The 25,768-nt window shown below is 40.5% G+C and overlaps 1 protein-coding gene and 1 long non-coding RNA gene across 3 annotated transcripts in view; one reads left to right on the top strand and one right to left on the bottom strand.

Moving 5' to 3' along the window:
• LOC111259109 (insulin) overlaps positions 1–25,768 on the bottom strand; it is a 57,141-nt gene that overhangs the window by 11,863 nt on the left and 19,510 nt on the right. Inside the window, exon 1 of one of the 2 annotated variants that reach the window (XM_022830834.2) lies at positions 11,166–11,729. The exons of the other annotated variant lie outside the window; for it this stretch is intronic. The gene's annotated coding sequence lies outside the window, so the exon portion shown is untranslated. Of the gene's footprint in view, positions 1–11,165; positions 11,730–25,768 lie in introns of those variants that run through there. 2 annotated transcript variants of the gene reach the window in all.
• Positions 9–24,916, top strand: LOC111259110 (uncharacterized). Its single transcript, XR_002679424.2, has 4 exons — positions 9–397; positions 20,880–21,107; positions 21,597–21,697; positions 24,481–24,916. It is a non-coding gene; the product is annotated as an uncharacterized LOC111259110 (long non-coding RNA).

Here is a 25,768-nt window from a genome sequence, read left to right as displayed (position 1 = left end):
TGAGCCGCCGGCCTGCCCGGTTCGACGACGGTCTGCGTCGCTCGGGCCGGGCTCGCGTGTTTGTTAGTTCTCATCATCCTCTCTCCCCTCTCTTTTGTTTCTGCCTTCGCGCAGCGACAGAGGCTCTGTTTGTGTATGTGTGGGTCTATGAATGTGTGCGAGTGCCTCGTTTTGTGTCTGTGTCTGTATTGGTGTGTGTCTGTGTGTGTGAATGTGTGCGTCATCTCGGTCCCCAAGGGTGAAGGCACGCTGAAGGTAGAGGAGCGAAGTGTGATGGGGACCAGGCTAAGCAGCTCGGCATATCTTCAGAATCTACTTGCGTATATTTTACGATAAACACTAGTGTACAACATATCCTCGACCCTGTGCTCAGGAAATTACGCTACTGATGGAGTTGGTACCTATCGCTTCTCAGCTCACTTTTCTGATTTTTTTTACAATTGCCTAAAAATGTTCACTTTTATTGTGCTCTTAAGCATTACTACTGATGTGATTACTGTTGTTAATAAGATGATTAGATAGCCCAGGTATGATCTGGCCTTATCAAATGGTCGTAGCAATTAAACCTTCGGGATTAAACGTGATGCTTCTCCACCTCTTTATATCATTTTTACTTTGATCTGTAATTTGGTCACGGTGTGCTTCTTTTTGAGCAAAACGATGCTTACCACAACAGAAACAAATAAATTTTGACTTACAGATGGTAGGCTTGAATATCACTATTATTATTATTATTATTATTATTGTTATAGGAAGGTTCGTTAAGAAATTAAAGGCAAAACAAATTCAATAAATGCTTAGCGGTATCGACACCAGTCGCTGTGGAAGCATAGGAGATGGGGTGCGAGTCAGCAGCTCAACGGAAATTTGGGGTTTGTTGAAATTTTGCGAGTCCTTCTACAATGTTCCTGATAAAGTATTATTTAATCATATTTGTATACTTTTAATATTGTATGCTATGGAGCATGTAAAGTAGATCCCTGCTAAACCACACGAAGCAATAAATTATATTTTGACTAACAAACATTTCTTTCTATGATCACGCAGTGCTGACGTGTTTAGTTGCAAATCTGAGAAACACGTGAGGTCTAAAGCTGGGCGTAGACCCACTTATTTTAACGTGTCAAATCAGCTGCCTGAAATAATGCTCAAAGCTAGTACCTAACGTAGAATCTCCACTTAGGCGAACATTGCGAAAAGTATCTTGGTTTCAAAAGGAAAATCTCAATTGAAATTCCGACTATAAGGTTTTACTTCTGTAGAAATCAACTCGTATCCAACTGGACTTTAAGATCACATGAGCTATGAAATTCATTAAACTTGAAAATATAAACTTTAAACTATAGTAGAAATAAGGTCAGGATCAGGATGTTGAACCGGCGCTTCTAGCTACTAAAAACTAGAAGCCAAACGAAAGGGTTTCATTGTATATATGTAGGCCCATTAAAGTGAAGTCCGTATGCTTCGCTAAGGTGCTACTTTGCCAGCTAGTTGGAGACCTAATACTTAGCTAAACTGGAAAGCTACTTTTTTGAACAATGTTATGAGACGCTTAATACCCTACAGCTTGATGGGCTATAAGGCCTGATCGAACTAAATATCGCAATCTAAGAACGTACAAAAGCCGACCGTTTTTTGTGGAGTCCACAAAAAATACAACAGATATCTTTGCTAAATGTTTTTGTCATGCTTAAATAGACAATTGGATGAAAATTTTCATACAGCAGCCGTTCAGTTCCTGATCTTTCCTATCTCTACAAGAAGGTGAACGTTTATTTACATTTTCCCCTTACGTAATTCTCAGTCATAAGGCTGGCGTACATTGACATCGACTCCATGAAAGGAAAATTGCGATCAGTCAAATCTGGTTGCCTGAACGTTTGTTACATGCTATAGAAGATGATCATTTGGTTCAGGGAACAGCCGATATAGATTGCATTCATCAGAAAAGCCTGCATAGACTTCTCAGTCACCCTTTAGCATTTATCATTTTAGCACTTCGGAGAGCTACACGTAAGGAATGACTTAGGCCAAGACAGACATTGTTTTGCGACAAGGCTTAGTGATTTAATTACAAGGTCGATTTGCGCCGGCTATCTTCAAATGGCATGATCAGCCTATCATTCGCCTTTTGATCGTTGATTATTATTGCAGCGTATCAAAATCGGCCACTCTAATAGCTTCCCCTTTGATCTCCCCCTCTCCCTCGCTCCCTATCTATCTCTCTCTCTCTCTCTCTCTCTCTGTTCGAGTCGTTGCTGTTTTCTTTGGCCACATTAGCAGGTTAGTACGGCGGCCCAGCAACAAATGTTTGTAGACGCATCGTTTTACTACACTAACATACATAATCAAAAATTCAACTAGGAAGGAAACTATTCCGCGTTCTTCTGGTATTTGTAGAGACGACCCGTTCATGTCCAGACAGTGTGTTAATATTTTCTTGTCACTTTTCTTTCGTGCCTTTATTTTTCCATCTTTGATTCAATGTTACTGCATCGGCCCGCCAAACGGCGTGGTGTATTCCAAGGGGGCAGTGCTGTCACACTTAAAAGCGCACTAAATAAGCGGTTAGAGGCCGATGGTCGCCGTCAACAAGGTCTTTGCTTTCCGTCGCCGCCCGCGCACAAATTGCCTTGCCTCAAATTAGAAACACTGGTGCGGTCTGACGACACTGAAGACCGCACGTTCAACTCCAGCGTCGCTCACATTGCTCGAGTATCACGGCAGTACACATGGCCTATATAGTAACACCAGTGGCTTCGTCCCTAGGAAGAGCTGTTACAAACGACGAAACAAATGCGCTGAAATATAGTTCCAACGATCGACAGCTGGACCTGCGCTGTCGTAGCGCCGTTTGAGTGTGGATCGAGGCGAGTCGCTGATGATTGACAGACATTCTGTTATCATTATAGTTTTTTATCGTTATTAGTCGGTGATGCTATTGCTGTTGGCGGCGATACCAGAACTGAGAAAATTGACAGCGCGATGTCTGCTTCCTTCTCCCTTAACCGAGAAGAGTAGCTGGCGGTCTTTTTAGCTATCGTCGTTCTTCATAGTACTGATGCAGCATCGTTCATTGGTCTAGCTGGTTATTGATGGTGCTATATAAGCCTGGCGCGTTCCTTTCATCTGTATGTGTGCACAATATGGTGCGGAAATATGCCGTCTAGACCGTGAAGGCGCTCATGGATAAGCGACGAAATGACAGTTGCCATTCCGTTGAAGGTCCGTTTGCTTTTAGGCTATTGAAAGGAAGCGAATTGCGCGGCACTCCCGCTGAAGAGAGTCCGACGGTAATTGTTGCAAACTCGAAGCCTGGCTTTCCTCCCCGATAAAGCACCGGCGGGTTCTGATTGAGTAATTGAGCGTCAGTGATCGTACTGGTTTAGCAGAATTAGCTTAACAGTACGTCCTTCATATTTCTTTTGGTTTGAAATTAGTTTAATAATCATCTATTCGTTCGACCCTGTTCCTCCTTGCCAACAACTCCTGTTCTCGTTCTCCTCCTTCCATTTGCCGACACCTCAGACATCGCCGACGACGGCATCGAACCGGACCAATTGATAGTTTATCATATAACTACGAAACGCTCCGGCCACCCTGCACGTTTAATTACTACGGCATCGTCAAGAAGCGACGACATCGTCACGGTGAGTACAGGAATGAAGGCGAAACGAACCGACCGGGCCCAATTGTCTCGATCAGGACACGGTCATAACTGGCCAACTAGAGGGACGAATCATATAAAGACGCCTAGTCAGACCGTATTCGTCTGTCGTACAACTGTTAATACAACAACGATTGCGTTCGACGACTTCACTCAGTTGACTCAGATTTGCATTGTTCAGCTCATTCGAAGCACGGAAGCGGTTCAGCTGCCAGCCTCGCTACATGCCATCAGTGACGGCTGTATGTATTCTGCTTCAAGGGTAAAAGCTCGATTTCAGTCGACTTCTGGTCCATCAGGCATCAACAAAGCTAATAGACTTCATCGTATGCCAATTTTCGTTTATCGTCTCATAACAAATACGTCGGATATCGATTATCAGCGATTTTCAAATCGTCACCATCCCTATTTTTCAAAAAATTTATCAGACGAGCAGCCGATTGAATCTTGGCTAACTTTAGAGCATGGTGTACAATGCAGAGAAAAATTTTCCTTCGAAAGAAATATATATGTACGCATATAAACTTATTTGGTAGATCTTGCTTCAAACGGTTCATTGTCCACAAGCCACACGTCGACACAGTTCTAAACGCACTCAGTACTATACGTCTTTTTTTTTTGCGATCAAAAACAAACGGCCCTTAAGCCAGAACACAAGGGTGCTTTAAAAAAGGCCTTTAAATGCAACAATAATAGTCGATACCGTTAGAATACCTCTATTCAGAGTTCCTGCTCGCGCATCTCTCGGGTGTGAGTAAAATCCAGACATCAACTCTCAGCTAGTTTTTTTGCAATGCCTTAAATTAGTTCCTTTTTTTTTTTAATGCATTGGTGTCACGTGAAAGCTACACACTAATCCATAGTGGCAGCTGCTGATTTTCCATACGGGAGCGTACATCTACGCCTACGACTAGCGTTTCGAGCTAAACAATCGACTTTCTTAGTCAGTTTATCATGTGCAAGCACTGAACCGCAGTATACTCTATAAATCTATACCATTTATGTAATACAGGCAGCTTTAGCAGATAGGCTGTTCCTTGCGGTGCACAAATCAAAATCGCTCTGCGTCCACGTTTCAAAGGCCTATAGTTACGAAGACATGGTCAAAGTAATATATATCTATAATCTGTAACAACAAAGGAGCAATTCTATTAAGCGAACGCTTTCCCTTAAACGCTGGCGCATTCTAACGCGTCGTTGCAAAACAGGACAAATCCATAAGGGTATTAATTTAGTCGGCTTACGAAGGTGTGGAATAGACCGAACTCACATTCTAGAAGATTGAATCGTGCTATCTTAAATTAGGTCCTTAAGAAAAAAGGGTAGGTCCACATAATAATTGCAATACTTGTTAGTGCGGCTTCGAATGTACGCTACTACATAGATGTGACGCTGAAAATAGGGACGAGGTATCAACAACAGACGATTTGCCCCACGTTACCTCACGAACGTCAACTATACCATATATTTATCTCCTCTGCCCACATCCTTTTTGGTTAAGAACGAGTATAATACTTGATAAAGAAGCACGGAAACGTTCATGAGATAGTTTGGGCAGACAGTTAACACGTTACCCGGATTCAATTATTTTGTAAGCTAGTCTTCCATAATCGTTTATACCATAACATAATATACCATGTCTTTCTTACGCAAATCATTTAAATATTAACGCTTTTTTAACATTAAAGAGAAGCATCTTCAAAAGTGCTAGTTGTTTTTTAAATACCTAAATAATTTTTTCAATAAATAAATATATCAAACACAACGTTCTGAAAAAGAAATGTAAAATCTTTAAGGCTATAAACGATAAACAATTCATCACCAATCAGCGGTGGAGGTAGACCTTTGGTTGAGGACCAGATATACTATGGGTATGAAGCTCCCAGACATTCCCAAAATCCAGGCTTATTTTTACCTACTTCCTAGCATCTATTTTCACTAAATAGGTTTTCGGCTGGATAATTATAACCAGCCCCGCATCCGACTTTCTACCGTGAGAGACACCTAGCGTATGACAAGGTTCATATTGACATTCAGCCTTCAGTATTCTGTGACGCCAGCATCGTGGTTGTCTGCCGCAGGAAATGAGTTACCAATGGGTGCCTTGCTCAACCGACGATAGACCAGGTTAAAAAGGAAAGAATTAGCCAGTGACATGAGCCCCCTCTGTATCAATGACAGTATCGACTTTCCCTAATAGTGTATCGTGCATTTTTTGGTATTTTTAAAAATGATCAGTAAGTAGACGCAGAACTTCATGATTGCCTTAGTTAACTCTGTATTCTTATAGCAGACAAAAATGAAAGTCCTCTCTGAGGAGAGAGATCGTCTGGCGCCCGTTCACGGTATCATGTATGTTTAAATATCAATGAGCCTATGCCAAGAGCCATTCAAACGCATTATCGCCCTGAACTTTTAGCGCAGCGAGCGAGATGTATATCACGGAAGAAATACATAATATTTCTTACGTATTTCTTAATAAACTATATATTTCTAGCGTGATATGTAGGAGAAAAGGCGTACGGTCGTCGTCAAGACAGCTTACGGACATCGCTTGCAACATGCAATCAGAAACTCTATGGTGCCTCTCGTGTACAGCTATAGACCTCTAATTAAATGCTATCTGAAAGCAAAATTTTAATAACTTGAAAAAATTCAGTGGACAGCAAACAAAGACTACAGTGGCAGCCTTCTCCTTTCGACCCAGCCCTTCTGGCTCTGAACAGAACAAGACTATGGGATCGAATCACTAATCGGACACCCAATTTTACGTGTGTCTATCGGTTCATAGAAGAGTCCAGTAGCATTGGTTTACATTAATCTAACGCTAGATCCGTTTCGATGAATTCAGCACTCGTATGGCCTGATAATGGTTCTCGGTTCCTGTCAATCAGAGATTTTCTCGATTTTAGACGTAGCTCGCAGCGCAGTATTCGTGCTCGGTGTGGTCAATTGAGAGCCGTCATGCTGTGCCGTATAGTCATTGGCATGCAAGCACCGTAATATGATTGAACACTAGATTGTGGGACCTTTGCTCTGGAAGCTTCTCCTTCGCATAATAGCCCCAAAAAGATTAAGGTATCAAAAATGTAATCTATTAATGATCGATGTGGTAGTGTTTCGTCTGAGCGTACCTAAGCGAAAAAAAACGTTTTTATCGAGATCGGGTAGGATGAAACAAATTTTGAAAATATCCTCTGCGACTGGCTGCCATAAAAAGCTATCTGTCGTCAATTGTTATGAAAGAAAAGCCCCAATGTTTTTAGACACCGTGGCTCCCCAGTTGCCGTGCCACAACTGACGTGAAACGCTATTTAGGGTACATTGTCATACAATCTATATACAGGGCGTACGTATCTATCGTATGAGATTTGTAGAAGGATGCGCTGAGCGCTATTGAGGCTTGCAACGTCAACATTATTATTTGGCATAACTAATTTAGAACAACAGAAGAAATTAGGTTCATCATTATGTTAAAACGCGGCGTTAATTCCAGGAGGAATGTACCTTTTCAAACATATACCTTCAAAACATCTTCATGTTATGAATCAAAGCTGACCCGCTAACCTACATACAATACCTCCTGAATTGAATCGTATATCAGTAAACAGTCCCTCTTAGATTTAGCTATTGGCCGCTCATTCTATAGAGAAAGAGTAGATATCGATGATGCTATCGCTACCGGCAAGTTTTGCTATGCAACATAAAGATGAGTCTATACAGTTCACTATAGTCTTTTTTGTTCAAGTTGGGTATCTTATAAATTTGCAGTTTTCTTTGAGATCAGATCTTTACGCATGTGAGTCGCAGATTTTTCTTCGTTATGAAACTCCGATCCAACTAAACGCCAAATGTTAGTTTTTCTAACTCTCTAGGAATCGTTGACCTTTAGCACCCGTTAGGGCATGCCTAATAGAAGATGTCAATTGACTTAGGTCTCTCTAATCCTCCTATACTATCACAGCTACCCGACCTGCTCCCGACAAACCAACTGTTAAAATCATAATAAAAACTAGCTTATTTAGAGTAGAAAAATAAATGTACGTTTAAAAAGTACGGTACTTATATGCGCTATCAATCCAAATTTAGTTGACCTCTGACAGAGCCGTTCATATGTGCTATCCACGATCGTTCGAAAGTTAGCTACATGATTTTTTGAAAATCTCCAAGCTTTAGATGGCGTGCGGATTCGGCAATTTTATAGCAAACAAAAAAGTTGAAAACGCAGTAAGTGAAATTAGAAGAAACAGTATGTTTTCAACGCGCATTTATAAATTAGATATGGGAGGCGTGACTAAGTTATGGGTCCAGGGCTAAAGTTACGCCTTTCACCGGAATAGAATGATTAACGCTATAGAATCAACCAATTGTACTTGACAATAGGGATCTTAAAATATTAAATCGCCATTGTTAAGTGTACGTACTTGTTGAAACTGTATACTGTTACAAAAGACTGAATAATCACCTATAAATACACATAATCGTATACTGTTTGTTATCGTGATTCACTGAGGCTTGCTAAAGAGTAACTGACTAACTATTTGAGCTTAAAGGCGGGCCGAAGAAGTAAAACTGAGCTAGATATGTTACAGGGAACACGTGTTATCGATATTAGATAAGTTGAAGACAAAAAAAAAAAGTCATATCAGTCCATCAGGTTTGAATATCCTGTTTGATCTATACTGGTAATCACAATGGCCTGAAACTTCTAGTTAAGTTTAGTAGGCCGGATGCAGGTATGTCTGGCCCGAATTTAATTGAATGGGTTGGACCTTATGCTTCTGCGATTTCCAACTATTCTTGATAGCCCTCGGCCGACTTTTTTTTCAATAACGCTCCGTGCGTATTTTCAGCGTACGCCGATTTATAAAGCTGCAGACTTCTGGTCATCTACATTATCCCTATTTCTATATGTAGTTTCTTTGCCATTTACTCAGCATAACGACTATTGCTAACCACGATTTATGCGAGCATCATCTTTCACTGGCAGATGCACGACCCCAAGTACGAGGCAGAGGCTCGTACTTGGGGTCGTGCATCTGTCTTTCACTGAGTGCCTGAGACACGGTAATCAGTCAACGTTACGCGCGAAAGCTCAAGTGTATCACTCAGATTGTATTAGTTTGGCTTTATATAAAAAAAAAAGCTTGTTCAGTAGAAACTTTGCTTGCTATTACCTACTCTGTTCCGTGTGAAAAATAAACAGATAATAATAATAATAATAATAATACGTACAGTGGAACGGTAAAGCCATTGTTATAAATCGTTATTAAAGTAAATGCTATGTTTCCTCGAGAATGCTCATTAGAAATAGTTGAGCCCTCCTTGCTCCACCCTCATTCAGTCTTAGGATACCTGTAGCTAATATCTACAATATATCGGCGATTCATACGTACATATCGCTCTACCACATCGGTTCTAGCGGTATCTTTTGATAAATACGTATATAACGAAATTGCGTATTTGGCTTCTTCCGTTAATCGAGTCTTACGGACCAGTCATAGATACGGTCGCCAGGCAACAATTATGCCGTCTCGGCCCAGCGGCATTTCCATCCTTTGGCAAAATCTTGAACTAAAACATTCGATGTTTTTATTATAAATTGACGCGCTACATTTGTCTCTAACTTTTCTTACGCCATCCGCCTACGTACAAAAGGCAGCAATAACAGATAAATTTACTTTCCCCCAGCGTCCTGTATTGGTTTGTGGGCATGACCGCACTTCTCGAAATCCGAAGAACACATCCTCAAGCTAGTTCTTTTAAGAAATTTTCCGTTTTTTTCCTCATTATCTATATACAGAAAGGGTGTTTTTTTGCTGGCTAAGCAAACACAAATCATCCTGCAGCTATGGCTCTAAACGGCATTTTGTTTTTATGTTATAAACGTTATTTAATTGACATGGCTAATATTCGATACAGATTCACTGTATTAAAAAGTAAAGTTTTAATTTTTAAAATATTTTTTGAAAAATATTAGCCGGAATAAAAGCAAATAGTCGACCTACGTCACGTCATCGACTTTTTTACTTTGCACTCTTCTATCATTCCTTGCTCGGCCACTTTGTTGCATCTATATTGTATAATATTCTCTGATGGCTTGCTCTGTGAACGGTCTGCAATTACCATTATAGTGGGTGCAGATCGGGTTGGAGCAGGGCATGGATCGCGGTAAAAGCGCGTCGGACAAAGTCTGACATCGACAACCTAAATAATCTGACTCAAGCAGCTAAGATTAATGCTTTTTGTTTGTGTCTCCGGATCGCATATGATTTGGAGATAGATATCACACAGATTCACTTGATGTATGTAGTAATGAATAGTCTGTAAATACGCTAGCTTAACAAATGTCTTTATTGGCCTTTAATAGCCGGGTGGAGTAGGTTAAACGAGGACGCGTTTTTTGTGTTTATAGGAACTGTTCCTGTATAGTGGTAGATTTTCCGTTAAGTACTTCCTAGTGAACACATTTATACAGGCCTTGTTCGTTTTGTATATATGTGGCACTATGTGCAGACGAAAACGAGGGCGGTATTAACGCGTCTGCACGCAAAAAGGTCACAGCAAAAAATGAACTGGGGTCTCATAAGCAAAACTCATAAATGTTATAAAAAATTTCGATGAAAGATAATAGCTATGGTAGTTTTGTTGTGACTTGTTTGCTTACTGCTTCCTATACGCCAATCGTGATTTTCAATGCGTGAAGCCGTCGATCTTGTTAATCCTTTCCTACAACGAGTACATTCGTATGCCTATATATAAATCTAAAAAAAGCAAACTTAAAAAGACGAAGTGGGGTATGAAGTTGGGCGCCCCTTTTTCATGGGCGAAATGGCGCTACTCTTTATCGAGATGAATACAAATTCAACAACGTTTGATCGTTGAAAGATGGCCCTGACATCAAACGGATTAGGTAATTCTTAATGTGTAACATAATTTCGGTAACAGTACATTTTCTTCGGGGTACACACTAATTAATACCGTAACTAACAGCCAATGAGAATACGAATTCGATCGAAGCTTATCTATAATTTTAACTTTAGGGCTACTTAGATAGTTTATGAAGTTACGATCTTGTGCAAAGTAGTCACCGTTCTGTGTCTTGTTATGTCCGTTGTTGAATCTAATACGCTATCATCAGTTAGACAGTTTTATGTCATATATTTATGCAATTGGTTACGAAGTGTAGTAAGCAATTCTAATTTGTATATAGTTTCTCATCAGCTGCAATGTTTGGATGCAAATTTGCTGGTGTCGGGGTGCGCCCATTTCATCATGAGGCGCTGATGATCTAATAAAGGCAAAAAGTAACTGTGACAATTCGTGCCCAACGTAACAAGCGTGATTTCACCAATGATAATCTAAATCGTTAACGAGTGTAAGCTTCCCGCGCTAAAATCCATTTATTGCTTACAGGCGTCAAAGAAACTTCTATGGACATGAAGGTGCGTACGTTGTGCAGTGTGCAAAATTTGCACATCTGTACAGAAACACTTACTGTTTCTCCTGGCGTTTTTCTGTTTGTTCGCTGTTAGCACTTCTTCACTGTCTGCTACCTGAAGCTATTGAGGGGCGCCTCACAGTTAAGCGCGCCTTTTTCGCGCCAGCTTTCGACTTCAACTTTGACGTCTGCCGCTAGTTTTCACTATTTCGCTTAGTTTGCGTGTGCTCGCCTTCGCGGGTTTCACCGCCCACAAAGCATCGCGCTACGCTGTGCAACGGCTTGCGTTGCCGTCAAAGTCAAACCGTGACACGAACCACCGACACCTGTATTTCGGAGCTTGGAAGAGTTGATGCTACTGGTTAGAAACGGAACGTTTTGCCTTCGTTCTCTCCCACAAAAGCACTCGGAGACAGCCGGCTAGCTAATCGAAGCAAGGATTTTCACCTTCGTTAGGAAATAGATTTTCTATTCGCTCGCAACAATGGACAACTACAGTTAAAGGAATAGCGACGACGACAAGAACGGCAATAGTAAGAACTGCTACGACAGCAGTGACAACTGCTGTTCTAATCTCGTCGTGCGTCTGAGACCAGAGTTTCAGTTGTCCAAACCTCGTATTGTTGGTAACTTGAGCAACAACTTCTCTCAGCGGTACGATTTTATATCACTAATCCTCAAGTACGGCTCCTCCTTTCGAAAACTCCCTTTCCCCTGTGCCACGAAATGGCCCCGGAATTTCGGGGCTGCTGGAGAAATGGGGGTTATGGCGATGCTTGTGGAGCCCACGAAGGCAGTGCGCCAAGAGAGTACAGGGAATTTGGTTGAGGGCAAATGTGTCTTCAATATTGTGTAGGTAGGTGTGAGAGCACGTACGTGTAGGATCAGTGGCGACCACTACGGGGGCAACACCAACATCGTCTACAAATCCCTTTCCCTTCATCGTCGCCGTAGCACCCTCGCCCTCGATGCGGTCGCTGGATCGGCCCGATGGGGTAACTTGATAAGTTGTTAAATTCACGCTGCTTTGTGTCCCGGAACCTGACGTGAGGTGGGAATAAAGAGAGGAGAGGGAAAGAAAGGGGATACAAGGACGGTCCTGCTATCAACTGTTTGTGCCGACATCTACAGTAACCGTCGTTTCGTCTTCGCGATTGTTCATGTCTACAAACAGGCGGGCAACTTGTCTAACTACCAGCTAGGTAAGCGATTGACAGGTGCTATGTGAAAGGACGCGGGCTACTGAGACCGCCCCAAACCCGCACCCGTTATGACATCGTAAATGTGCTTAACTATTCTGAGTTGTTGAATGGATTGATAATAGGCACTGTTTGCAACTATAATATTCTAGCCTTGAGATTGACTAAACCATTTTTTAATCCCGTCCATACCGATTGTTACTACTACATTAGACAAGGAGGAGTGAAAGCGCTACGGGAAAAGCGGCTGGCAGCGCGAAACTGACATGAAGGTCTCATATGTACTCCTGTATTTGTAGTCACCCTTTCATTGTGTGCTTGCTTTTTTCTAATTGCCAGCGTCAATAAAAGATAACCTTTGTTGCGTGGTTGATAGCGACTGTCGAACAGATTAGCGGCAGTGAGGGGTTTAGCTCGAACGCCTAACTCTTCTGTAGTTCGTCCTGAATGCATGCGTCACACAATAGGCCCGAGTGAATCCGATAGAGCTGTACTTCTACGCCTTGTGGCATACTCAGGGTATCAGTAGAAGAACGAACAGCAATATCAGCATAGAGAAGAGTTGTGGGATTTTGGAAGTGCTCTAGTGATGCCAAGACCTCCCGCAGGGGGACGTTAATTTATCCCGATACTAAAGAGAGATTTAAAGGTTTGTTTTTTCGCAGTAGTCGAGTTCTAACTACGTCATGAATATTGGACCGATGTATTATTAGTAACATTTTAGAATGGATTCGTCCGACCGAAGTCTATAGCAAATCAGCGATAACTGCTCTAACTGGGGCGTATCCGAAACGAATTTCTCAATTCTCTACATAATATTTTAAAACTAATATATGAAATATTTAGTGGCTGAGGGCACGCGTTACACAGACTTGTACAGTGTAGTTCCTGAAGAAAATACGGTCACAATTAATAATCCCGTTTGCAACTTTCCGTGTCCTGATATAACTCACATGTCACACACAGAAGGACGATATTGGCCTGTTGTCTAAGCAAACTTTGTTGCGAAGCTTTGAATAATTTCAAGTTATAATTATTTGTGTATATATATATATATATATATATATATATAAAACATACTTTTCGATGTTCAGATCCTTTCAGCCCAACATTCGCTGTCACGGATCGAACTTACTGTTAAGTTAAGAACAAAATACGCAGTACTGTGGAACACCTCATAATGTTTGTGATAGTAAGGCTAGCCTTGGATTAATGAATTGCTTAGCAGTGTAAAACGGCTCACAGAGTAACTTAATCATAGTAGCAGATTGATAGAAAAATACAGATGTAAAAGTAAACTTATGCCTTCGATAGGATCTAAACGTATTATGATTTGCTTTATAGATAGCATAAAATTGTGTCACTGCCAGCTGCACTTTTTTCGTATTAATGTTGGCCTTAAATTTATATTTTTATTGACTATTGATGATCTCCGTAGTCGGTGCGTATCGTCGATACCGTTCGTGCGCACAATCTCAAAATCCGTGTTGAAGGAAAAGTAAATTGAAGGTACTACGACCTGTTACGCGGTTTTTTTGGCAAATTTTGCGGTTACACATAGGACAATCTTAGATGTAGTGGTTACAGACCTCATTATGGGCAATGTTTATTTTGCTTTGAGCAACTACCGACTGTGCGGTGAGGAAAGGCAAAACGTTTCGTTCTGATTTTATACGCTCTACTCGCATAGGTCGCCGGAAAACAGTCGGACCAGAATCGACCAACAGTCAGGCTTCATAGTTCCGAAACAATATGCTTATGACACCCATTGCAGCCCAAGATTATTACTTGAAAATCATCAAAATTAGTTAATTGATAGCTAATAACATTATCATGTTACTAGCAGCGGTTAAACTTCACGTCGACTTCAGTCGTATTCCACTTCAACAACAAGTATTTATTCATTGACGAAGCTTACTGAGTAGCGACCCTAGTCTGTCTAGGGTGTAGCAAAAAGCTATCGACTCTCTTGCTAGATAATAACAATACTTTCAAGATTATTTGTTGCCTATGCACCTCGCAGTGAGCAGAAACATTTTCATCAAACAAAAAATGTTTTTCTTTTACAGATCAGTGACTCGCGTAGATATGATAACTCTCCCGACATTATGACTGACATTAGCAAAAGCGATATACCAGCTCCGTCAAAATGATCGTGCCAAACGATGCGCGTATATTCAGACTCAAGCTCAAATCACGGTAGCAATTCTATTGCTTGATTTATATAAAGGCAACATAAATGGCAATGGATTATTGTTATATATGTTTCGTGGAACAGCCCATATGGAGGAAGTCATTCCCACTATAGTAGACATTCTATATCGTATAATATATAGACGTTAAGAACCTATTGTAGGCCTTTGTAAAGTCGCCCAGTTTGTAGGCAGCTTTTTTTTACTAAAAGGTTTAAATTCATATTATAGCTTATATTTCAAACTGACTTCCTATGAATCTGCACCGTCTGCGATCATATGGAATGACAATACTTAATAGGATATTTGGTTTCACTTGGTTCAAAATGCGGCTGCGCAGGACAAAGTATGAAACTGTTCCTTTTGTGGCCTAATGGGCACCCTCTTCATTTCATCTTAGTTGGGTGCACGAATGAGGTGATTACGATTGTTTTATTCGAATATTGGCACATCCTGATGCACCTCGGATTCTACTTAGCAATTAATTCTACAGGAGAATATCTACACTCAGCTGGGTATTATAAGTGTTGCACATTTTAGCTCTTCATGGCCTTACCCCGCTGACCTTGCTCTGTACTTACAGGACTATTGATACCAGGCAAACTCGTTACAAATACGATGACTGGCTCGCTAGAGAGCTCCATTAATTAAGCGCTCAAGTTCTCATTTGACCTTTCTCAGTAACCTTGCGACACTGTTTCCATTTGTAAACGCGGTTACCTATGATCCGCTTGAAAGTACGGCAAAACGGCGTGCCTTAACGTGATCCAAAACAACCGCTGTAACTACGTTTCCAACAATTGATTAATGTAGAAAAAAATTATGTCGATTTCGTCTGTGTGCCTTATCAAGATAAAATTCAACCTTGACAAATTCGTATCGGCTCGTGTTTTTCTACCCTAAATCGTATACCTTTTTTGCACTGGCCTCTTTTCATTTTCGTTACCCTTCGAAGGTCGGCAGTGACTTGTATGGATCTAGCATTTAACTCATATTCACGCAGCGAATTCCTTGATAATGGCGCAAAAAATCGTTTCTTTATTTTCCAGCAAGAAATGCCAAATCAAGCAACATTCTCCTATCGCTAACTTCGACTGTAATCAACTGAGTTTTCTGTAAACAAGGATTTTACGCAGCGTACTATTATATACTAGAAACCTGGATTTTGTTTCTTTTCTTTTTACGCTTACTTCAACCTAGACCAAGTCCACGTATATAAGTGAGGAGACTTTTGCGGAACTTCAGTAGCCATGCCTCAAAGCTAGCGCTCCAACTCCGCGCACAATAAAATCACCTGAAATTCCGACTGCAACCTTCGTTCGGACGTTCGCTACTCATGGCGTCAATATTCGACCATAGCAACTGCCGACGGCACTGATACGGAACGGAGTGACGCCGGATCAGCAGGTGACTTTGCGTCGAGTTACGTACGTGGAAATTTTAACATTTTCCCGCAGTGTTTTCTTTCATTCAACAAAAACGAACGCGTTATGTACATGAGCAAGACGGGTGGACCGTTGTCTATGCAGAGAAAATGATATCAAAGTATAAACGTAGATCCACACTTCCTGCTGAAAATCAGTTCGAGTAAATTTATTCTTTATTTCTTTATTATTAACTCTGATTCGCTAATTAAATCCGACCGTTATAAACTGTATCGGTCAATAGAGTCTAAAGAGTAGTTGTACGTTAAAAGGATAGACGTGTAACTATTGAACTATTTCACAGAGAGATCATTTTAGTTCAGCGGGCGGTGTCCTTGTCTGTAGGGAAATGTAGAACAAGATAAAGGACCAGACGTCGACAGAACACGGCATAGTGTCACGTAAAATGTTCCACGCTTGAGATCAGTGTGAAACCGCGATGTTATGTTACGCTATCTGCCACAAGGCCAATTATATAAACTGAATGCAATATTCCTAGAATAAACCCCACTTATTCAAGCTAGTCAGTAATTTAACTATATAACATCTTGATTGCATTTGCGAAGTTTTTACTGAATTGTAATGCAGAGTAAAAAAATTCTCCATATCATTTTGAGCTAAATGATGTCATAACCTCGTAAGGGCAAGCTTGAATATACTGTAAAATAAGAAGTCAATAGTAGAACTTTTTTGTTATTCTTGCCTGAGATAGTATTTAATAGTTATCGTGAATAAGTTTGCCTTGAGCCTGACGTAAATAACGTGTCCAACGTGAAAAAAAAAACCGGCAATAATCAGTGGGGTACAGCTTTCAACAGACCATTCTGATGGACTGAAACCATTATATGCGAAACGGTGTCGTGTGATTTGCAAAAATACCCACCGGTCCTTCATGACCTTTATTTCTAGATTATATTTCTGTCGCTTTTTCTTGGTTTACAAAAGCAAACATTCCTGATCGTCGATGAGCCGGCCCGATCTACGTTGCAACCTTTGCAACAGATTAACGAGCGACGGACTGATCGAAATGTCCGCAGAGGGTGCAGTGTGTATACAAATGAGCCTCGTGCGCCTCCTTGCCTATTGTAGGACATTTGTGTCGTATCGTAGAAGCAGGTAAAGACAACTCAAAAAGACATATATATATTGGCTGCCAATAGACGGGGTGGTATCTCATGTTTAGATGAAGCTTATTCGTTCGTTTATGTGACTGCTGGTAGAGAAATAGCGTTGGATAAAAATAAAAGAATAGAGACTTGAAATACAGTTCACAGATCCGTGCTACTCAAACTATACGATTTCTCAGTCCTCCACTATAAGGGAATTTCATGTAAAAATGATGAATTTCCCTTCTGGAACAGAGTGCATTGAATCGTATTCAATTAATTGTACTTTCGGCCACGAAAGGAAACGTCAACATAAAAGTAAATACGAAAATTTTAGTCACTTGGTAGCTTTGAAAGTTGATATGATAAAAAAAAAAAAAAAAGCGCGTTATGTGAGAGCATTGGCACGCGTCATTACCGCTCTATATATACACGCTGATGGAAAAAAAAAGTTACGTTTTGTGTATCCTTTGGATTCCTATTCGCTTATGCGGTAAAAAAAAAAAAAAAAGTATTAAATGCCGAAATCAATATATCCCAATAACAACAAAAAGTCTGTGTTTGACCTTGTTTACTTATGGGAGATTATCTTATACAGAATGACCCAGTTAGCAATGATGAAATTTCAAACGTTATACAACATTATCGATGTAAATAGAATCATTTGTTGGCCAATTATTCTACTACGTAGTTGCGTAGAGAATATTTAGTTACTCTTAGGCCGGGATGATCATGTTTTCAGACCGCTTTTGGAGATTCTTTCCCAATTCATTAGCGGTGCAGACAGAATCTTCTAATGTTGAGAACTTTTTTGTAATACAGGGACATTCAATCCTACTTAACAACACATTCTAAGTAAATGTTACGCGTAAGACCGAGTATTTGGAAAGAGACTGAAACTAAATTTCAACTTGAGTGATATTTTTATCTGTTCCCGGACATATTATGCTCATCTGCTTGTTATTGTAAGCCATCGGACATGGGTCACCCAGACAGATATTGGACGGCGTATCTTACACTTTGACCTCATAATATGGCAGCCAGCCTAAATCCGATTGAAGTAAACCGGAATCTGTTTGTGTCAAGTCAATGTAATCCCACGTAGCGTCCGAACTGAAACATACACATATCAATCCCTTTAAACAGATTCGAGCGTATTGAGCGGAAATTATGCCAATCAGCACTGCAAAAAAAAAAAAACTTCATTACACAAATCAGCCTGTATAAGGCCAGTCAATAAGGGCCGATTGAGGTTGACCCTCTGAATCGACTTTTGCTTCAGTCGTGAAGTCAGCCATCGGGGATGTGATAGTAGTTTTGTTTGGGCAAAATTCATTTGGCTGCTGTTGAAGTTCAGTTTTTGAGCTTTGAACTTCCGTTCCCAAACGCAGCTGGCTACCCGACCTGGAAGTAGTGCAATGTCTCTGGACCCAGAGTGAGCCCGACATTTTTCCACTTCGATCATTGATTTGGTGCCAGTACGACGGCCAATCAACTCCGACTGAATCGCAACTATGTGTTAACCTTCTGATAGAAGTTGTTGAAATAAAATCTGACATATTTGATTACTTTGATACTGTCAATCAGGCTTGAACTAGAAGAACAACTTCTGGCTAGCCAACGAGCTAAATTATCAATTGTTCATTATTGGGTTTCAAGACCGTTGTCTACTTTAACCGTGATTAAATCTCAGTAGACCCTAAACGTAAAGACTATACCTAGGAACTTAAAGCCGCGATACGTTTGTTTTCGTTGTAGAGCGGAATTTTATAGGATGCTGAGCTCATAGCGCTTGGTCCAACACATAGTTACCGCGTAGTGGCGTTATTTCACAGCACAGATAATTCTGAACTTCCAACATGAAAGTTACGCCTCGTAACCCTAACACCACTAACTAGTATCAGTTGTTAGTGTACATAAGCAATAGCGCCTTGAGTAACTATTGCTAGAAGTCGTAATACGATCACATATTGCAACGATTATGCAACACTATGATACAACTGAAATCTGGCATATGCTATATTTCTTCATACGAAGTACGAGGATAGATCTATCCATCTATCCTGTCTTCCCCATGCACTGGAAATTTTCATACTTTGTGCTTACTCTTCTTCTACTTGCATGATATTTTTCTATGATATTTCAACCAAAAATGTTGACTTAATAGCATCATTATATAGAGCGGGACAAGGACGTTGTCCTTTTTCAAGTTAAGTCAAATAAGCGTTTATTTGACTAAAAGGATATCTGTGCCTTTGGCTAATATTGTGATTATGAGGATGTAAGTTTGAAAATATTATTTGCGCAATGATAAAGTTTGTCCCAGGTAGAGGAAAAAAACAGGATGCGTTAATGTTTTTCTTCTCAAACTATTCAGCTGCTCTCCATGCGATCATATTATTGATCCGATTAGATCTCAACTAATCTGTGATACATGTACTTACTTCTCAAATGTTTGTGCTTGCATGGAAAAATCCATCAGTTCCGTTCAGCCTCTTCATTGTAAAGTCCGCCCGCCTTGATAAATTTGAATTACGTTTATTTCGGCATATATTTGCAAATCTCATCAGTGCTTACTTGAATCGTCCCAGCCGTGATCTGGGTTTACCAATAATTATCCCAGTTCACGTTTGGCCATTCCTATAACAAATCATGTCTTATCTTCACCTTCTTATGTGAAAATTATCAAGCGTCGCACTGCAAATTGACACGCATAAATGAGGACTTGCTTCACTACAAACGATGGGTATCGTGAGAGACTGGATGAAAAAGGATATCATGATCTAGTTAGGAGTCGCCGGTCGATCTTGGTTCTGCCGACCATTTTATACCGAACAAGCTGACTCTAGAACTGTTTCACATGGTAAAGAATGGATATTTGTAACGAGCGGGTATATGTGGTGTAAATAAATTCTATTATCATTTTACTTCTTCAAAAGTCGAATCTAAATCTATCTATTTGTATTTATTGGCAGCGTGATGCATCTCTTTGTAAGGCTCTCTTCGACAATAAGCAGCACAGACATTATCTTCTATTTTTACTATACCTACTCTATAGTCCTAATGGAACTATGGAAGAGAATTTAGACGGCGTAACGGAGCCGATGACAAGAGAAAGAGACGCTCTAGTGGTCGCTGCTAAAGACTTTAACGCGACATCAGAGACACGGATGACTTGTAGGACAAATGAGAGAGCTCGGCAGTTGCTATATTCGATGGCCACGAGAAACCTAGCAACGCTAAACACGAGCGACGTGCCGACCTTTTAAAGCTATTTAGCTTTTGTCTTTGTGGATTTTATGAAATGCGAAGTGGTCAGGTAGCTTAAATAAGCGATCATAATGTTGTAGGGTTCCTTATAAATTCCGGACGAACAAGTGACGATCATAATACTCGGAGATGTCTGGTGTGCCTAGAACGAGGAGAGAACGGAAGCTATCAAACACTGAATGCAGGAATACCCCGAAGTAGAGTCGCAAAATCTACAATGACTCCTAATAGAAACTGTGAAGTAAAGGGGTTTTGTTAGATAGGCCAAAGGGTAGAATGAAGAAACTGTTCGGGGTCGAGCCGCATGTACCCGAGCTAGAGGGAATTTCAAACGAGTCGGAGCCAGCCACGGCTTAAATGAGCTCCAAAAGAGTTATTGTAAAAAAAAAAAAGTAAAGAAGGCTATTAGGGACTACAGGACGAGAATAACTGTTGGGTAAACTTTCCCCAAGAAATATAAGGATTTCTATATGCTCGCTTTTATAATCTCGTAAAAGGGAAAGCGGGCAGAACAAAGAGGTATCTTTTATCAGAGGAGGAGAAAACTAGGGTACTAAGATCATTGTTCCCATTTCACCAGCCTTTCGACAGAGTTAGGTCTACAGACCCGGAGATTGAGCAAGAGATCCCACCTGTTACGAGGGAAGAGGTATTGCAGGTAAAAAAACCAAATCAATACGGCTAAAATGTCAGTTTCGGACAGGATCCCAGCCGTATTTGTAGGGATTCTTCAAGAACTCTGACACGGTCCCTGTAACTGCCATGCAGATCTTCCATTCAGGCCGTTTCCCACTACCATGGAAGAAAGGTGAGTTTAATCTAACCATAGGCAAGAATTTGTATGGATTTACATGTCAGCTACGGACGCTGGCTAAATGCATCAACTCTATAATAGGGAAAAAGCTCAGAAACTTTTCCGAAGAAAAAAGGCTTTTTGAAAACACAAATTGCTACTGGGAGCAATTGCTAAGGTTCTAAAAAGGGCTGATAAGGTAAGACAGACCCCGATTAAAGCAACAGACCTTTTTCCGTAACCCTCTTAGATATTAAAAATACTTAGCTCTTTTGGTCCCACACTATCCACGGTAATCACCTTTTTCTATAATAGCAAGGGTTGCACTAAGGCCTATTCTGGGCCTCTTTTGTAGCTTCCGGCGCATGATGGGGCGCTAAGGTTAAGCAATCTTTCTTCGGCAGTAAAAATTATTGCTTATAATAAGAATGACCTCACCGTTGGAGTCTGAGCCCTACAAGTCTATATAAGTGCACTTCCTGCGTTTCCTTTTTTCTGAAACAGGTGTTTGTATTGGTGGGAGGAAAAATTTCAGACGATGGTCTGACGAGGAGGCTAATCAAATTTCCGACGAATTTTCTTTTATGGAATCCTGAGAAATCATCGTAAGTTGTTTCGAACATATAGTTTTGTTTATTCAATTATACTAGTAATGATATTTTTGATTCACAGGTAAATTCGTTCATCTTTCAAAGAATCAAATTTCGCATCTTTGTGTAAGCGGTTCTAAGGCAGAGATTTCGAATTAAACAGCAAAAAATGGCTACAAAAGACGATACATTTTTGATTATTTTCGACGAAAGTGCAGCTTAGACAACAGCTTACAACGTAAATTATAGTCGAATAGTCAAGCGCTCGGAGGCTTCAACAGGCGTACAGAACGACCCCAATCCTCCATCGCTCCAATGGGCATGTTACCGCCTTACTGTTTATTGTCTGCATAAAGAGCGTTTCTATAGAATAGGCTCCGCCAGGGATAAGAAGTAGATATTCCACGAAAGACAGCATACAAAGAGAGCAATTAAGCCGTGAACAATCATCCAGCTTGGCGCCGATAGGCAGCCTTCACGGCTAGAAACACGCCGTGCATTTTGGCGTGCGTGAAGGCTGTGGTCCGCTATGAGGTCCTCAAACATGTCACCTGGCTCAGTTCATCAGTGATCCTGGCCAAGAACTTTACGAGTGTAACGGTACCAGAGTACAATGCAAAACTGTGATCGAGAAGCTTTACCACAGTAGACGTAAAGCCTAGATTTGGATTATCATTTGACCAGACTCATGCGGCAACCGACGAATTCAAAGGAACTAGAATAGTAACGAGGTGCTTTTGTTAGTTTTCAGCATATATATATATACACCTTCGTGTAAACTATTCCAGTTACAGAGGCAGTCCCTTAGAATAATGCCATATCTTTTAGTGATTCTTTTATTGAACACATTCTACCACACTAGTGGTGTTCTACAAGACACTTTCGGTAGGACGCTTGCTGGGATCTTTCTGTCGTACCCTTGAAAGATTTGGTTTCTCAGTATCAAAAACGCTATAGTACATCGATGGATGGGTAAAAAAAATGACTCCATTGCGTTTTACCCTTTTACTTACGACTGCATATGCGAGTTTGCATTTGCTCATGTGGCACCCTGCATTTTTTCAGCACGGTTGCACTATCTCTCTTCGGAAACGGTTTGCGGTATTTCAATTCATTTTACTTCCTCTCCATCAAATCAGGCCATCGTAAACAAGTCAAAGGTCATATCGCGGAATCATGGGCCTATGTAAAGTGGCCTTCACATTTTGTAAAGTCGAAACGAGTAGCCACCCCTGAATGATAGTTATAGCCATCTTTTGGGCAACAAATAACATTAGTCTAATTCTATTTTTGTCCATTATCCTTCCAAATGCCGTGCATTATAAATCAAATCGCACCTTGAAAAAGTGTCATTTAAAAGCAAAGTATTGCAGAAGCCGACACTGTCGATATTTCTGTTCAAAGACGACAAATACCAAGTAATTTCTAAATCCAATATAAAATTAATTTAAATTTTGATGGATATTTGGGGCAAAACATTGTACAGTAATTGGTACACATTTCAACGTTGGCCCCAAGGGGCGTGGGATGTAAAGTGAAAAACTTTTGGGTTTGCTTATCATGTTAAATGTCTGTATTTTTACTTAAAGTTCTAAATGTCGTTGTAAAACTCTACGAGTTTTGCAAAAGTTGCTAGCGAGACGAGCGAAAATTTGCTAGATAGAGTTAATTATCAACTTCCTATTTACGTGTCAGTCAAAAAAGTAAACATATATATTCTGTGTTTTTGCAGGCCCTAGTTAAAACGTTTATCATATTCTCCACTAAGGTATCCCGTAGCCACAACTCAATTGAAGTTGGAAGCCTCAGTTTTCCAGTTATGTCCAAGCAGTCAAAAAATACAGCTCGAGTCCATCCGAAAATGTAATGAATAATCTTGAATAAGCTTGGAAGCGTTTGTAGAATGCAAAGAGCAGCTGGAATCCGACATTTATTACGTGCCAGATCGAACTCTTTGATACGCAACCTGAATCATACGAAGTACTGAATAGTTAGATTTCGATTTCGAAGGTATAAAAATGAAGCCTCGACGATTAGTCTGGAGTGATCGACCCAAGTTTTACGATGTTGAACCCTTAAAAAGTGCACTAACTACCTCGACGGTGGTGTCTTGGGTAGGGAGATTAGTGCTAGCAATAGACCGCTTCGATGGTATGTATGTTTCTAGATAGGTTTTTTGTTATCTTGATGGATCTTAAAGTTGATGAGCCCTTTGGCTACCCGTAATGATTAGTTTATACGCGAAAATAGCTCCCCAGAGAAGATATATATGCTCGTAGCGCTAATTCTTATTTTGGCAAGCTTCTTTTGACAGTTCGAACCTGTACGCACACACATACGCAGAGTATCCTCGCCTACGATATAGGCGCTTAATTTACATGAGAAGATAGATATTGCACTATATTATATAGAGAACCATGTAGATTCAGCTGCCCGCTAAGCTCAACGTTTGTCTGTCTAGCGACGTTTCCTAGAGAAGCGGCTTCCAACCTAGCCATAGTAAATTAAGTTTGATATAGCTACGTGTACCACAAATCAAATTTTTTTCATCATTTGAACTATAGCTAATATTCGTTTCCTGCAACTATATGCGTTGTGTAAATACAGGCGGTCGAAATTATAGGGAGATATAAAGGCTGTAGATATGAATCTAATTTTTTTGTACCTACGAATTTCAGTGGACAGATTTCTTCGGTAATAACTCACGTTCCGCCATTTGTTGATGACTGCATTATTTGCAGCTGAGTTAATTTCTAATATAACATCTATTCATATCACAATTTTTCCTTACGTTCTAGGTGAAAGATGATTCACCGTAAATCATATATGATACACCATCCTTGGATCCCGGAACGAACGGATAGGCAAGTTGCGGAGCTGAACCTGAAAAACGTACTAGCCAGTACGCTGCTTTGTTGGCGATTCATCGTGGGTCGCAAAAATAACAATGTCTTATTTCACCAAGTTGTCTTCATTGTACGGTTTACTATGCATTATACAGCGACTAATAGGTGGAATATTCTTAACCACTGGTGTTCGGCGTCATTCAGACAAATCGTGTTGCGACCCTTCTGCATTTAGTTCAAACCGATAAACAAAATAGATACTTTTTCGTTCTGTTAGAAATTACAGCGGAAAATATATGAACTTGAGCGCTTACTTCTATGCGTACGTGTATCTTTGAAACTGTCGCGTTAAATAAAAGCCAAGTTAATTTACTACTATATCAGAAAAGTTAGTGTTGATTAAGCTCGGAGCCATTGTTTATAGCGGAAGAGTTTAACTGACATGACTACAAACGCCGCTTCCTACCCAGGTTCTCGTCACAGATGTACAATGTACCCACTATCATTTCCCTCATGGCCATTGGCTATCACTCGTCGGATTCGCTTTCGCTTAGGTCTTTGCTTCACGCGATTAATTGGTTTCAACTGGATAGCCAGAGTTAAGTACAGATAGAGATTGGAGGAACTGGGTTTGAGTGCAGCTGAACGTACAAATCAGGACATACAGTGATAAAGCATTGAAATGATGTTCCACAGATTATTGGCTGATAGGTCAATATTGGAAATGTGCCTATCGAAGCTCATATGTGTTACGACAGCAGCACGGAGATTCCGCATATAGTTCACAGCAGAAGTTCGTTCGTTCTGTCGTCGACGTTTGCCTACGTACTGATAAATCTAACAGCGACATATTTTAGTGTCAATGTCACCCTATCTGCAGCGACGCCGTTCGGATATACTGTGATTAGCAGCTGGAGTTCGTGTAAAGAACCCTTTAGGACACAATGGCCTGAATAAGGATCTGTAGGCAAGCCAGAAGGCGTTTCCAATAGCATAAGAATCAGTTCAATATTGTTGACCTTTTCTGTCGCTCGCCGTATCACTGTCCTTCATTAAGAGGCAGGATAGAGGTTCCCTATGCCAAAGTGCTATAAAAATTGCATTCGTTAATGTGTAGCCATGATCCTAAAGTTATGTTTCAGTGCTTCTCACTGCTTTAGCTGGATGAAGTTACGACAGATCGACGTAAGCGGACACTGGGCAATGGTCAGTACGCATTAAAATGCGATACATAGAAATC

The sequence above is a fragment of the Varroa jacobsoni genome, unplaced genomic scaffold (genome assembly GCF_002532875.2).
Source record: "Varroa jacobsoni isolate VJ856 unplaced genomic scaffold, vjacob_1.0 scaffold_294, whole genome shotgun sequence".
Taxonomy (NCBI): Eukaryota; Metazoa; Arthropoda; class Arachnida; order Mesostigmata; family Varroidae; genus Varroa; species Varroa jacobsoni.
This window is presented reverse-complemented; position numbering and strand designations above follow the sequence as displayed.